Source organism: Eulemur rufifrons, chromosome 29 (genome assembly GCF_041146395.1).
Source record: "Eulemur rufifrons isolate Redbay chromosome 29, OSU_ERuf_1, whole genome shotgun sequence".
In the NCBI taxonomy this organism is placed as follows: Eukaryota; Metazoa; Chordata; class Mammalia; order Primates; family Lemuridae; genus Eulemur; species Eulemur rufifrons.
The window spans coordinates 80,413,611-80,428,997 of record NC_091011.1 but is presented as its reverse complement, the minus strand read 5'-3'; positions in this window follow the sequence as shown (position 1 = coordinate 80,428,997).

The following is a 15,387-nucleotide window of genomic DNA, read 5'->3' as shown; positions in this document are numbered from 1 at the left end:
GCGGAGCCTCCTTCCTGGGCTCCTCAAGAGACCCGGGAGACAGGCGAAGGGGGAGCGCCCGGTCCCGCCAGAGGCCAATGACTGATCGCCTTGGCCAAGGCAGCCAATGGCCAGTCGTCTTCTTGGTAGATGAAGGGAGGCGGAGAGAGACGTGGTAACCATAGCTATGGCTAAAAAAAAAGTGGGGGGGAGAGAAAGGCAGAAGCAGCCACTCATCTCTCGCATCAACCGCAGCGGGGTCAGGCGGGCCAATCGAAGGCCGAGCGAGAGAGGCCACGCCTGCAGAAGGGCTCCCGGCGCTGGCCAGTGCTGCGGGCAGGTTAGGATCCTGGAACTCTTTCCCATAAACATTGCTGTCAGACGCAAGATTTGCACATAATACACACATTTGGGGGCAGTACAGTGTTCCGCCAGCTTTGCAGACTAACATCCCATTCCCTAACGGTTGACACACACAAAAGGATCGCTGGGGAGAGGAGAGGGGGACCCAGGGGCGGAGTCAAAGCTTAAATGTAAGAATGAGACATTTCTGGGTTTCATTTGTCTTTTAATTAGATTGGCTGAATTACTCCCTTTATAAGCCACGTCCCAAGCAAACAAACAGTCTCACCAATAATCTTAGAAATACGAATTAAAACCCCAAGAAACTACTTCTAGCTAATTAGTAAAGATTTTTCAAATAACACAAGGCAGTGTGTAGAGTGCCAAGGAAAAGGTACACTCATAATAACTGATGGCTATGCAAATGATTTTGTTCGATCAACCCCTTTTTTGCTCGTAGAAAATTTTAATCAGCTTAGAAGATATATATAGTCAAATGGAAATGTAAAATTAAATAAAAGGCAGGAACAGGTATGGAAGATTGAGATCAAAGAAAAATGTAGATATGCAGATGAAGAATTCCGATTGTTCCAAAATTAAACAAATTTTGCCTTTGAACTTACTGAGCGCAATGCAAAGTGGGAAAACACAAACTATTCACTGATGTTTTATATTAAATTCCTCAAAGAAAACAAAAACTTTTCAAGGTCTTTAGATATGATAGATTTTTTTGTTTTCTTTTGTAAGGAGAACCTTACGTGTTGCGCAGGAAAAAAAGAGAAACACGGCTAAAGCTGAAGACATACACGCCTTGGTTCTTGTCGTGCAGATTTCAAATCGACACTAGCCCTGTCTCCTTTTTCTCCTGCTGCCAGTCCCTGCAGGAAGAGGTGTTTTAGCCATTAAGCATTATGACAATGTTGAGACCTGAAAAAAAAAAATTCTATGGCTCTAAAATATGAAAACCAAAATTAATAAATGGTAAGTGTTCTAAAGAAACTATACCATTGAGTAACCAAATAAATGAGAGAAATTTTTCTCTTTAGGAGTATTCCATGTAAAAAACAAAGAATGATAGAATATCACGATTTTGCAGTCGCTAATGAATTAAGAGATCTACCTATTGAGCATCAACCACTGGTAGTGTCACAAAATAAGAGGTGAGACATTATGTGCCCTTCTGGAGTGGGAAAGGAGCGAAACAAGTCTGATTGAGATGACATTGAAAAGGTAAACTTCATCAAGGAGTTGGATTGAATCCTAATGGAGCTAGGGCCATTGAAGGCTTTAAGCAGAGAGTTGACATGATCAGATTTATGTTTTCAAAAATCGCTCCAGCTACAATGAATTGAGTTGAGAATTTATGCTGGAGGCTGTTCACTGCCATGGGTGAAGGTGCTTATAAACAGCAGCCTCAGGGAAAAGACCTCTGCTTCAAAATATCTTCTACCTACCTCATTAAAGATCTACCATGTCACATTATGTGTGTTTAAGAGCACTATAATTAAAGTTTGGAATTTCTGTTTAGACTATGATTTAAATGCAATATAGTTCTAGCACTAAGTCACATGGTTTTATAACTATCAATTATAAAGACAATGGTCTTTTAGCAGTGTTTTGTAACTCAAGGACTAACACAGAATCAAACTGTAGTTTTTTAAGGGGTTTTTTTTGTGGGGTTTTTTTTTTTTTTTTTTTTTTTTTTGAGACAGTCTCACTCTGTTGCCTGGGCTAGAGTACTATGGCATCAGCCTAGCTCACAGCAACCTCAAACTCCTAGGATCAAACAATCCTCCTGCCTCAGCCTCCTGAGTAGTTGGGACTACAGGCGCATGCCACCACACTCAGCTAATTTTTTCTCTGTTTAGTTGAGACAGTCTCCCTCTTGCTCAGGCTGGTCTCGAACGCCTGACCTCAGGGGATCCTCCCACCTTGGCCTCTAAGAGTGCCAGCATTATAGGTGTGAGCCACCATGCCCAGCGAGTTTTTTAAGTTATTGAATAAGTTTTAAATTATAAAATTAAATTTTAATTTAAAAAATAATGAATACTTCCTTATCATATAATCTTCAATAAATAGAAGAATATATAGAAAAAATGAAACTCTCCCCTTCCCCCTTCCCCCGATTGTACTTTCCTCTGCGAAATACTGTTAACAGTTTGATATCTATCCTTCCAGATCTTTTTCTATGTATATACATACACATATGTGGACCTATGTAGGTATTCTATTTTTGTTTATTACATAAATGGGATTGTACAGAATGTATTCTACAGATGGCTTTTTGTTCTCTTACACAATATATCTTGGAGAGCTCTATACATTGTTATTCTTTTTTTAACAGAACTTTGTTATTCTTTTTTTTTTTTAACCTGCAGCCATTCTTTTGTCACCATCGGTGAAAAAAATAAGCAAAGATCTCTCAGCCCCAAATCAGCACATTGTAAGTTTAAAATATAACTTTTTTAAAAAGCACAACAAAAAGGTGTTAAAGAAAGTCAAGGATTCCAAATAAATAAAAACAAAGTTGGAGTAGCCTTCAGCATATGAACAATTTTTCACTGAAAAAAAAAAAAAAAAAAAAAAAAGAGGCTGGGTGCCATGACTCATGCCTGTAATCCCAGCACTTTGGGAAGCCAAGGCGGGAGGATCACTTGAGGCCAGGAGTTCAAGACCAGCCTGGTCAACATAGTGACACCTCATCTGCACAAAAAAAACCTAGCTGGGGCAGGTCCAGTGGCTCACACCTATAATCTTAGCACCCTGGAAGGCTGAGGCAGGAGGATCGCTTGAAGTCAGGAGTTCAAGACCAGCTCGAGCAAGACTGAGACCCCTATCCCTAGAAAAAATAGAAAAATTAGCCAGGCATGGTGGCAGGCTCCTGTGTTCTCAGCTACTCGGGAGGCTAAGGCAGGAGAATCGCTTTAGCCCAGGATTTTGAAACTGCAGTGAGCTATGATGACACCACTGCACTCTAGCCAGGGTGACAGAGAAAGGCTCTGTCTCAAAAAAGAAAAAACAAAAAATTAGGGGGTGGGAGGGGGATTTCTCTAAATGGGAAACATAACTGGTCAAGGTCTGAGTGGATCTGGGTCTACCCATGTTAACCACACTGCACAGTATGTTGAAAAAGTCCCACTGACTTTCATCTGCCCTGAGGGATTTGTTCCCAGGACACTGTTTTGGTTTCTCCATGAAAATATTACTGCTTAGATCAGAGGTTCTTAACCTCTATCAGCCTGGTAGAGCCTATGGACATTTTTGCAAAATAATTTTTAATGCATAAAATAAAATGTATAGGATTACAAAGGGAACCAATTCTACTGAATATAGCTATCAAAATATTAAAAGAATTTATGACATAGTAGTTAATATGTCTCTTTACCACATTAAATAATAAGTCAAATGGGAGTCTAATAACTATTGTAGTTTAAAATAGGGAATAAACAATGTTTCAATGAATTTGCAGTAACCATAATCGGATATGAAAATATCTGGATTTCCACTGGTGAGACAGTTTTAGTACAGTTAATACTACTGTGGTTTGTTGCCTACATTTATAATTGATGGAAATGCTAAATTTCAATTAGAAGATTATGAAAATAATGGTACTTTTTTTCCACCTATATTCATCTCCTAGGTGTATTAATTTGCTAGGGCTGCCATAATAAAATACCACAAACTGTCTTAAATTTATATTCTCACAATTCTGGAGGCTCGAAGTCTAAGATCAAGACATTGGCCAGGTTGGTTTGATCTGAAGCCGGTCTCCTTGCTCTGTGCACGCACATCCCTGGTATCTCTTTGTGTGTCCAAATCTCTTCTTCTTATAAGAATACCAGTCAAATTGGATTAGGGTTCACCCTAATGGCCTCTTTTTAACTTGCTCAGTTCTTTAAAGGCCCTATCTCCAAACATGGTCACATTCTGGGGCACCGGGGGCTAGGGCTTCCATATATGAATTTGGAGGGGGTACACAATTTAGTCACAATGTTAGTGTAGGTAGGAAAGTAAGACATGAGCAGAGGAAGTACGGAACAGATCGTGTAAACAAACAGGATACTGAGTAAGAAAAACACTGCAAGGTCAGTGTAACCCAAGTGTCACAGAATGTTAGCATAAGAAAAGTGAAACATGGGCTGGATCATTTCATCCACATAAAGGCAAAAAACTTGGGCAAGTAAAAGGAGTCAGACTCATGGTATTATACATTGGTGAAGTTGCAAATAAACCTAGAAATCTCTCAGGGAAAAACATAGTCATGTACAAGAGGAACATAACCAAAGTCTCATAGACTTAAGGCATTCCTGGAGGAATACAAACCATGCATGTTATGTAACAATGAAATTAAAAACAGTAGTCAACATACCCCATTAAAAACAGGCAGTGATCCATACACCTATGGCCAGTTTTTACAAGGGTGCCAAGTCCATTCAACGGGGAAAGAATGGTCTCTTCAACAAATGGTACTGGAGCAACTGGATTTCCACATGCAAAAGAACCAACTTGGACCTCTATATCACACCATATATAAAAATTAACTCAAAATGGATCAATGATCTAAATATAAGAGCTAAAGCCATAGAACTATTAGAAGAAAACATAGATGTGAATCTTCATGACCTTGGATTTGGCAACAAACTTTTATTTTTTTTTTTTTTATTTTTTTTTTTTTGAGACAGAGTCTCACTCTGTTGCCCAGGCTACAGTGAGTGCCGTGGCGTCAGCCTAGCTCACAGCAACCTCAAACTCCTGAGCTCAAGGGATCCTCCTGTCTCAGCCTCCCGAGTAGCTGGGACTACAGGCATGCACCACCATGCCCGGCTAATTATTTCTATATATATTTTTAGCTGTCCATATAATTTCTTTCTATTTTTAGTAGAGATGGGGTCTCGCTCTTGCTCAGGCTGGTCTCGAACTCCTGAGCTCAAACGATCTGCCCACCTCGGCCTCCCAGAGTGCTAGGATTACAGGCGTGAGCCACCACGCCCGGCCAACAAACTTTTAGATATGACACCAAAGGCATAGCAACAAAAGAAAAAAATAAATTGTGTTTCAACAAAATTTTAAACTTTTATGCATCAAAGGATATTATGAAGAAAGTGAAAAGAAAACCCACAGAACGGGAAAAAATATTTGCAAATCTTATATCTGATAAGGGTTTACTATCAAGAATATATAAAGAACTCCCAAAACTCAACAACAAAAAACAAAACAACCCAATTAAAAAATGGGCAAAGGGCCAGGCACAGGGGCTAACGGCTGTAATCCCAGCTCTTGGGAGACTGAGGTGGGAGGATCACTTGAGGCTAGGAGTTTGAGACCAGCCAGAGCAACACAGCAAGATCCTATTTCTACCAAAAAAAAAAAATGGAAAAATTAGCCTGGTATGGTGGTGAGCACCTGTAGTCCCAGCTACTTGGGAGGCTGAGGCAGGACAATCGCTTTAGCCCAGGAGTTTGAGGTTGCTGTGAGCTATGATGACGACACTGCGCTCTAGCCTGGACAACAGAGTAAGACTTTGTCTCAAAAAAATAAAAATAAAGTAAATTGGAGGTTACTAGAGGCTGGAGGAAGGAAGGTATGGAGAGTGTTTGCTTAATGGTTATAGAATTTCTGTTTGGAGTGATGAAAAACTTTTGAAAATAAATATTGGTGATTGTTTTACAACATTGTGTATAATTAATGACACTGAATTGTACACTTAAAATGGTTTAAATGGTAAATTTAATGTTATATATTTTTTACCACAATTTAAAAAAGAGGTAGGGAAAGAACTTTTGAAGTAAAACAATAGAACACCAGAAGAAGACTGAATCCAGTCAGTAATGTCAACAACAATATTCTATTGAACTTGGCTTTGTTTGGATCAAAAATTTGAAAAGTATTTCACAGAAATTTTTATGATAATTACCTTATTCTTATTGGTGATGTTCTTGTACTTACCTGATAATAAACTTAGAAGTGAAAAATCTCTGAGAAAACAAGTTATTCTAGAAAACATCCAAAATCTGAACTTCACTTGCTAATGATAAGGGGTTTTTTTTTTGCCTAAAACTGCTCCTGAACATGGGGCAAGCCTCCTTAGCTTTCTGGGCCATTTCCTCCTCTGCAAAATGAGAGGGTTGAACTCAGTTGCCTGTATTGATTCCTTGATGTTTTTAGTGCCCATGTTACTCAAGGGCCTATGATTTGTGGCCAAACAAGCATGACTTTAGAGTATGAGTCAAAAAGAACCAAAAGGTCAGTCAAGTGAGAGGTTTTTATGCAACTACCACACAAACCTAGTCACATTAGTCCACGTGTCACTTTCTGAAGTTCTTTTTTATTTTCTGTCCCACTCATTACAACATAAACCTCTTGCTACATCCTCAGCACCTAGAACAGTACCTGGTACGTGGTAGATGTTCAATAAATATTTGTTAAATTACTAAGTGAACAATTCTATACTAGGTGCTAAGGGTGAGAGCAACAAAAGAAACTAAAACAGATCAGAATGGTTTCTTCCCAACTCTGGTCATACCCCCATTCCCTTGAATGTATCTGAGTCTGCTCTGTATTATAATTATTTGGGGTTTGGTCTTACTTCCATAATCAAGCATTCCTTCTGGCCCTCTCTATTACTAACGATTCCCACCATGTCCCTCTGCCATCTCCCCTAACTCTGTATCACCAGATTATAAACTGCTTTGAAGCAGGGCCTATGCTATTCTCTGCATTGCCCAGCTCCAGTGACCAACCCTTCCACAGGGTTACTCGATAAATATTTGTTGAATAGAAGAGAACTTCTAGCAAGGAGAAAATGACAGTGAGAAGATATTGTATCAGGTGCTCTTTAGATGCCTGAACTCACTCCAAAACAAGGAAAATATATAGAATTATGTATAATCAAAGAGCTGTAATTCTCCCACACATATCTCAAGCTCTGCTTATACAATATGAGCAGGAAAAACAGGTCAAACAGAGCATCTCCAGGTATAGGTCTCTTGGTACCCTTAATGGAGCGATGCCATCCCTGAGGATGGCACTCCCCATATAGTATTTCAGGTAAACCAGAATGCTGTAGATTTACTGAGGATGATTGTGGGCAACAGATGAAGTGGGAATCACAGCCTACTGTAACTCCTGAGAGCTGTTTCATAACATGGGCCTATGCCTACTTTCTAGGCTTAATCTTTCCATGGAATCAACTAGTGCTTGGGCATAATTATAATCATTAAAGTGCGCAAGAGTGAGTGTGTGTGCGCGCGCACACACACACACTGTCTTCTGAATTCAAAGGTACTATGCAAAGTGCTGGGGATAGAAAGAGGGATGAAAAATTACATTGGCCTTTGAAGTGCTTCAGTCTGATTGGTAAAATAAGAAATATGCAAAAAAGATAAAGAATATTCATACAGATTTTGTTCTGTCAATACCGTATCAATTCAGAATGCTACTTTATGAAAATCCTACTCTTTCTCAAACTGGTTTGGAAGAAGGTGAACTATAAATAAATGGATAAAAACTCTTTCCATGATCCTGATATTTTATTTGGTGCCCTCAAAATTCAAAAGTTCACTGGAAATGCCAGATGGATAAATGAAAAATACAAAGGAATATATAGGGGAAAGTCTTCATTCAAAACACACAATATGGCTTCTTAAATATAACACCAAAAGTATAAGCAACAAAATGAAAAATAGATAAATTGGACCTCATCAAAATTAAAAACATTTCTGTTCCAAAGAACAGAATTAGGAAAGTGAAAAGACAACCCACACAATGGGAGAAAATATTTGCAAATCATATATCTGATAATGGGGTGTGTCAAGTATATGTAATATATATATCAAAAATATATGAAGAATTCCTAAAACACAACAACAAAAAGACAACACATTTAAAAAATGGGCAAAGGACATGAATAGCTATTTCAAATGGCCAATAAGCACATGAAAAGCTATTCAACATCATTAGTCATTAGGGAAATGCAAATCAAAACTACAATGAGCTACAACTGCATATTCACTAGAATAACTAAAATAAAAAAGACAGGCAATAATAAATATTGGCTAGGATGTGGAGAAACTGGAGCCCTCATATGTTGTTAGTGGGATTGTAAAATGATGCAGCCATTTTGGGAAACATTTTGACAGTTTCTCAAAATCTCAAATATAGAATTACCATACGATCCAGAAATTTTACTCCTTGATATATACCCAAGGCAACTGAAAATATATGTGCACACAAAAACCTCTATACAAATTTTCATAGTAGCATTATTCATAATAGCCAAAAAGTATAAACAATCCAAACATTTATCAGTGGATGAAGTGATAAACAAAATAGATATATCTATACAATGGAATATTGTTCAGCCATATAAAGAAAAGAAGGACAATACTAATATGTGCTACAACATGGATGAATCTTGAAAATATTATGCTGAGCAAAAGAAGCCAGACACAAAACCCACATATTGTATGACTCCATCTGTATTAAATGTCCAGAACAGGCAAATCGATAGTGACCAAAAGTAAATTAGTGGTTGCCAGGGGCTGGGGGAAGGGAGGAATGGGAGTAACTGCTAATAGATATAGGGTTTCCTTTGGGGACAATAAAATGTTCCAGAATTAGTGGTGACGGTTGCATATATCTGTGAATATACCAAAAACCACTGACTTGTTTACACATTAAAGAGTGAATTTCATGTTATATGAGTTATATACCAATAAAAAGTAGCCTGTAAGAAATGAAAATGTTGGCCGGGCGCGGTGGCTCACGCCTATAATCCTAGCACTCTGGGAGGCCGAGGTGGGCGGATCGTTTGAGCTCAGGAGTTCGAGACCAGCCTGAGCAAGAGCGAGACCCCATCTCTACTAAAAATAGAAAGAAATTATATGGACAGCTAAAAACATATATAGAAAAAATTAGCCGGGCATGGTGGTGCATGCCTGTAGTCCCAACTACTCGGGAGGCTGAGACAGGAGGATCCCTTGAGCCCAGGAGTTTGAGGTTGCTGTGAGCTAGGCTGACGTCATGGCACTCACTCTAGCCTGGGCAACAAAGTGAGACTCTGTCTCAAAAAAAAAAAAAAAAAAAAAGAAATGAAAATGTTTGATAAATGTGCACCCACTTAAAAACCTATTGAGCCAGGTGTGGTGGCTCTCACCTGTAGTGCCAGCTACTTGGGAGGCTGAGGTGGGAGGATCGCTCGAGCCCAAAAATTCAAGACCAGCCTGGGCAGCATAGTAAGATCCCATCTCTAAAAAATTATTTTTAAAAATAAATAAAATTAAAATCTATTAGGTGTCATGGTTTACAGAAATTAAATTTTTACTAAAAATAGAAATTTAGCTTTTTGACACATTTTTCTACTTTATGAAAGAATTATACTGGCAAACGTAGTATTCCTAAGATGAGAGATTCTGCATATCATAAAAACCTTATCAGTTTAAATTTATGTGTGTTGTCACATTAAAAACCACACACACACACACACACACACACTAAAGACAGTCTAACAGTGGAGCTATCCATAGAGCTGTCTGCTTCCCCCAGATGGACAAAATGGATAAGCAGACACTAAGAGGGAGATTAGCATGCAGGAGGTTTGGGGGAGGGCTCTTGGATCAACACCATGGCAAGGAGGGAGAGGAAACAGAATGGGGCAGGAGGAGAAGCCAGACTGTGTGTGATGCAGTCTCAAGAAAGGCCCACAGGGACCCTGCAGGAAACTCTAAAGCTGGGTGGCCCTCAGCATTGTCCTGAGTAGGGACAGGGCAACAGGTGGGGAGGGCCTGGGCTTTTCATAACTCCATCTTGATTAGTCCCTAGATGCAGATGTCCCAGGAAGGGAGGAGGGGAGACCTCAGGAGAAATGGCTCCCTTTAGTCAAGCAACTCTCGAAGGAATCGATGCCCAAGGACTTCCTTCTGCTGGCAGTCCCAGTGGCTGGGGAAGTCAGTTCTTCATTCCTGAAAGGGGATGAGCTGATGCATCACTTCTTCCACCTCCTACACTAAAATGCTTAGGAAGAAAACTAGCACTTACCAAGAACCTATGATGCACCAACCATTTTTATATACATTGTCTCATTTAATCTCATAACCAGAGGTTATTTGACCCCAAGGCCTCATGCTTAGTAATGGCAGTTGGATTGTGGGGCCATCCCTGACTCCATAACTCTTTCCTTCACATCACACTTACCAAGTGACTATTTGAAAATCGGAAATTTTGGAAGTATTTATTGATTCATGTCTTAAAATTGGCATCTTTTGAATATCTGTGTGTTAGGCACTGGGGAATTATAGAAAAAAGACAAAATGTATCCCCCCCCAATACATATATGGTGTGTGTGTGTATATATATATATATATATATAGTAAACATAAAGAAATAAGTATTTATGTGTCAATATATACAGTCATCCCTTGGTATCTCAGGGTATTAGTTCCAGGACCCCTCTGAGATACCAAAATCCATGGATGCTCAAGTCCTTTATATAAAAAGATATAGTATTTGCTCATAACCTATAAACATCTAAATCACCTCTAGATTACTTATAATACCTAAAACAATGTAAATTCTATGTGAATAGTTGTTATATTGTTTAGAGAACAACGACAAGGAAAAAAGGTCTGTACATGTTCAGTACAGATGCAACCATTCTTTTTTTCTTTAAATATTTTCAACCCACGGTTTGTTGAATCCATAGATTTGAAACCCACAGCTATAGAAGGCCAACTGTATACATCTTTCAATCAGTTATTCGGGCCTGGGGCCTCCTTAAAACCTATTCCTCAACTGCCACATATAACCCATCACCAAGTCCTATTGTTTCTAGATCCAAAATATAGCTTGCATCTGCCCATTTAGGTTTTCTTCACCCCAGTCTTAGCCCACCATTGCCTCTGTTCTGCCAGGGCTTTGCCAGCAATCCCCTAATGGTTGCTCTGTATCCTCTCTTGGCTCCAATCCACTCTTTACATAGTCTTCTGAGTGACTTTTCCCAAAATACACAACTGTTCATGTTACTGCGATACTTAAAGTCTTTCAATGGCTGCCTTTGGCCTTTAAGGTGAAGTCCAAATTCTTTAGAAGGTTTACAGGGTGTGATGTCTCACATCTGTAATTCTAGCACTTTATGAGGCCGAGGCAGGAGGATTGCTGGAGGCTGGAAGTTTGAGACTAGCCTGAGCAACAGAGCAAGACCCTGTCTCTACAAAAAATAGAAAAAATTAGCTGGGCATGAGTTTGAGGTTGCAGTGAGCTATGATGATGCTATTGCACTCTAGCCTGGGTAACAGAAAGAGACTCTGTCTCAAAAAAAAAAAAAAAAAAATTAGTAGACGAGACTGCTAATCTTATATATGATTTTGAGAAAGTAGGATGCTCAGGAATTGACAAACTTTCTTTTTTTTGAGACAGTCTCACTCTGTCTCGTGGACTAGTGTGCCGTGGTATCAGCCTAGCTCACAGCAACCACAAACTCCTGGACTCACGCGATCCTCCTCCCTCAGCCTCCTGGGTAGCTGGGACTATAGGCATGCACACCACCACACTTGGCTAATTTTTGTATTTTTTGTAGAGACAGGGTCTCACTCTTGCTCAGGCTTGTCTCGAACTTCTGAGCTCAAGTGATCCTCCCCTCTTGGCCTCCCAGCGTGCTAGGATTACAGACGTGAGCCACCGCGCTTGGCCTTTTTTTCTTTTTGCCTCCTGCTATCCCCAGTGAATATTATGCCAAATACCAACTTGTTCCTCATAGTTGCTGCAGCTCGCATTGTTACAGGTGCTAAGACCAAAAACCCTAGGATATACCTGATCCCTCTCTTACATGCCCTCACCATTCATATTAGGAAATACTAGGTGCCCTTTTACAAAATATGAATCTTGAATCCAGCCACATCTCCTTAGCCTTGAAACTGGTCCACTAACCCTCACATGGCTTTTGGCAGAAGCCTCAACTCTGATCTTCCTTCTGCCTCCCTCAACCCCAGTCTATTCTCCAACATGCAGTCCAAATGGAGCCTATGGACAGAGGGAATTGTGGCAATTTCACCTCCTCTTTCTAATCAGTTTTACCTCTAAGCATTTGAGATTCAGCATTAACTCCTGGGTTAACCGTACAAGTGTGTTTACATCAGTTGGCAGAAATGGGAATACCTCCATATAACCTGTGTCATAAACCTAGGACCCTAGGTTTGGGGCTTCTCCATGGTCCCAAGAGCAAAGGATTGGAAAAAAAAAATCCACATAAGAGTCTTAGGATACCACAATCTATAGAACATGTAGGTGGGGGTTAAGGGCCAGTGAGGGAACGGTACACCCTTCACTTCCCTGTCTGGGTTTCTTAAGCACTTCAGCAGCCATGACTACTTGATAGACAAACTTTATAGGAATGTGTCCCTGATGGGATCTGATCAACTCAAGCCTCAGGGTACCCTTTCTTGGCCTTGCAATCAGATGACCTCGGGCTGATTGTCTGACCTCAGTGCCTCAGTGTAAAATGTCATCTCTCACCACCTATGTGGTTTACAACAAAGAATCGCCCTCTCAGAGCCTCAAGGTCCTCATCACCTCTATCCACTCTGTCCTCCCTGTGAACGGTCTTCGGGAAACCTTAAAAACCCCGACTTTGCCCGTGTCCCTTCTTTGTTCCAAACTCTCCATGGCCTCTAGCACCCTCACAATGAAGGTACACGCTTCAACCTGCTCTTCAGGAGTAACTCTGCCTCACACCTCGTTCCCGACAGGCACATGTCGATCCCAGGTTCCAAAGCATTTGCACGTGCGGGTCCCTCTGCCTCTCACACTCTCCCACATCCCGTCCCACTGGATGTCAGAAAAAGGGACCCCACCACGAGCGCCTCACTGGCCTGGACACAGGGGTCCGAGCTGAAGAGACGTGAGCAGGTGCACCTCACTCGGGACTTTGGGACTTGAGAGAATATGGAGGAGAGCGGGCAGTGAGGGCGCGCAAGACGCAACAGTTACCTGAGCCGGGTCCCTCAGCTCCGCCGCCGCCATTGGACTACGTGGGCGGAGCGAGGCCTGGAGAGCCGGGAAACCAGGCACCGAGGTCGCTTTCCCTGCACTGGCGGGTCACGCTGGGCGCCTTCACGGAGCCTCAGAGCCGCCCCCGTGCAGCAGGGACAACTCCTCTCCGCCGTCTGGCTCAGTTACCTCGGTCTCCACCCAGCGATCCGGGCCTCTCACCAGACAACCGACAAACTTGCAATGGTCTAAGTGTGTTGGCATCATTTGTAGGAGTGAAAACTTGGGTTGGCACTCAGGGGCATGTTTATTGAAGTAAGTCTTTCTATGATTGGCTGAATCAAGAGTTTGTCACTGGCCAGGCGTGGTGGCTCAGGCCTGTAATCCTAGCACTCTGGGAGGCCGGGGCAGGAGGATCACTCGAGGTCAGGAGTTCAAGACCAGCCTGAGCAAGAGAGAGAGACCCCGTCTCTACTAAAAATAGAAAGAAATGATCTGGACAGCTAAAAATACATAGAAAAAATTAGCCAGGCATGGTGGCACGTGCCTGTAGTCCAGCTACTCAGAAGGCTGAGGCAGGAGGATTGCTTGAATCCAGGAGTTTGAGGTTGCTGTGAGCTAGGCTGATGCCATGGCACTCTAGCCTGGGCAACAGAGCGAGATTGTCTCAAAAAAAAAAAAAAAAAAAAAAAAAAAAAATTCTCGTTATGCTATATGCTAGTGGGTACATGTGGTGGTGGAAGTTCTCTTATGATTGTTTTACCTTTTTTTTAAGCGAAATAGGAAGCAAGGTCATTAGCAGAAAGGGAGGATGGGTGGGTGGAAGTGTAGAAGGTGTCTGAGGAGAAAAGTATAAAATAGTCATCTATGAAAGAAATTTAGTATGACTATTGGGCCAAATTAAGGTTCCATTTCAGGTCAGGAATGTAAAGACAGACAAGTTAGCATGTGTTTTTTTCTTTAGCTACATTTAGCTGTATGGGTACAGGATCAGAGTAGTAGAGAATTGAATTCCATTGTGATTGAGGTTTTGCCAAGTGAGTACTATAAAGCCAGAGATGTTCAGGGAAATTGAGAGGGTACTCAAGAGTATGTATTTTTTTTAGCTTAATTTATTTTGCTTTTTATTATGTTATTGTCAAACATACTCAATAGTAGAAAGAATGACATAATGAACTCGTGAATCTATTATCCAAATCTTACAGTTAAAAACATTTTGCAATCTTCTTGCGTATACTCCTCCACATGTTTTCTTTCCCTGGAGAATTTCAAAGCAAATTTCAGACATTATTCCAGTTTACCCATAAATACCTCAAGATGTATCTCTAATAAAGGACTTTTAAAAACCATAGCCACAATGCCATTATCACATATAACAATAGTAACAATAATTCCTTAATATTAACTAATTCTTAGTCCATGTTCAAATTTTGCAAAAGAATGATAACGATATCATCATTTACATGAATAATGAATACTTACTGCTAATCATCATCATTCCTTTGCAAAATTTAAGCTGGCTAAGCAGAGAAGAAACAATGGCAGTGGTGGTTTTAGGAACAGTGGAAAAGTGTTAAATCAATAGGTTGCAGGTGCTGGTGGGTGGAACCTTGTTAGAGTCAGGAGTTGGAAGGGTAGGGTATGATCACACTGTCCTCTTTGCCCACTGTTCAGTCATATCAGTCTTCCAACCTGGGGTGTTGGAAGAATCTGTGCATTTGTTTCCTACAGTCTCATTCTTCTTAGCTCCAGCACCTGTTTTTCTCAGAAAAATCTGCGAACTAAATAAGGTTCTCCTATCGGTGCATCTGTTTTGGAGCACTTATAATCATAATTTTAAAACTACAGAAAAACCTATTTGTTTGATATCTAACACCACTAAGAACTACCTACATCTCACTACAGCCATTGCTAGTGCCTGGAACAGTGTTAGTAGGACACTTTCAATAAATATTTGTTGGACAAAAGGAGGAGGGACTGCTCATAGTGTCAAATGCCAAAGATTCCTAAATCCACCAGTAACACGGTTTCTAAGAAGGATTCCAAATTATTTGCTTTCAAGTGAGGGTCATCATTTCCTCACTT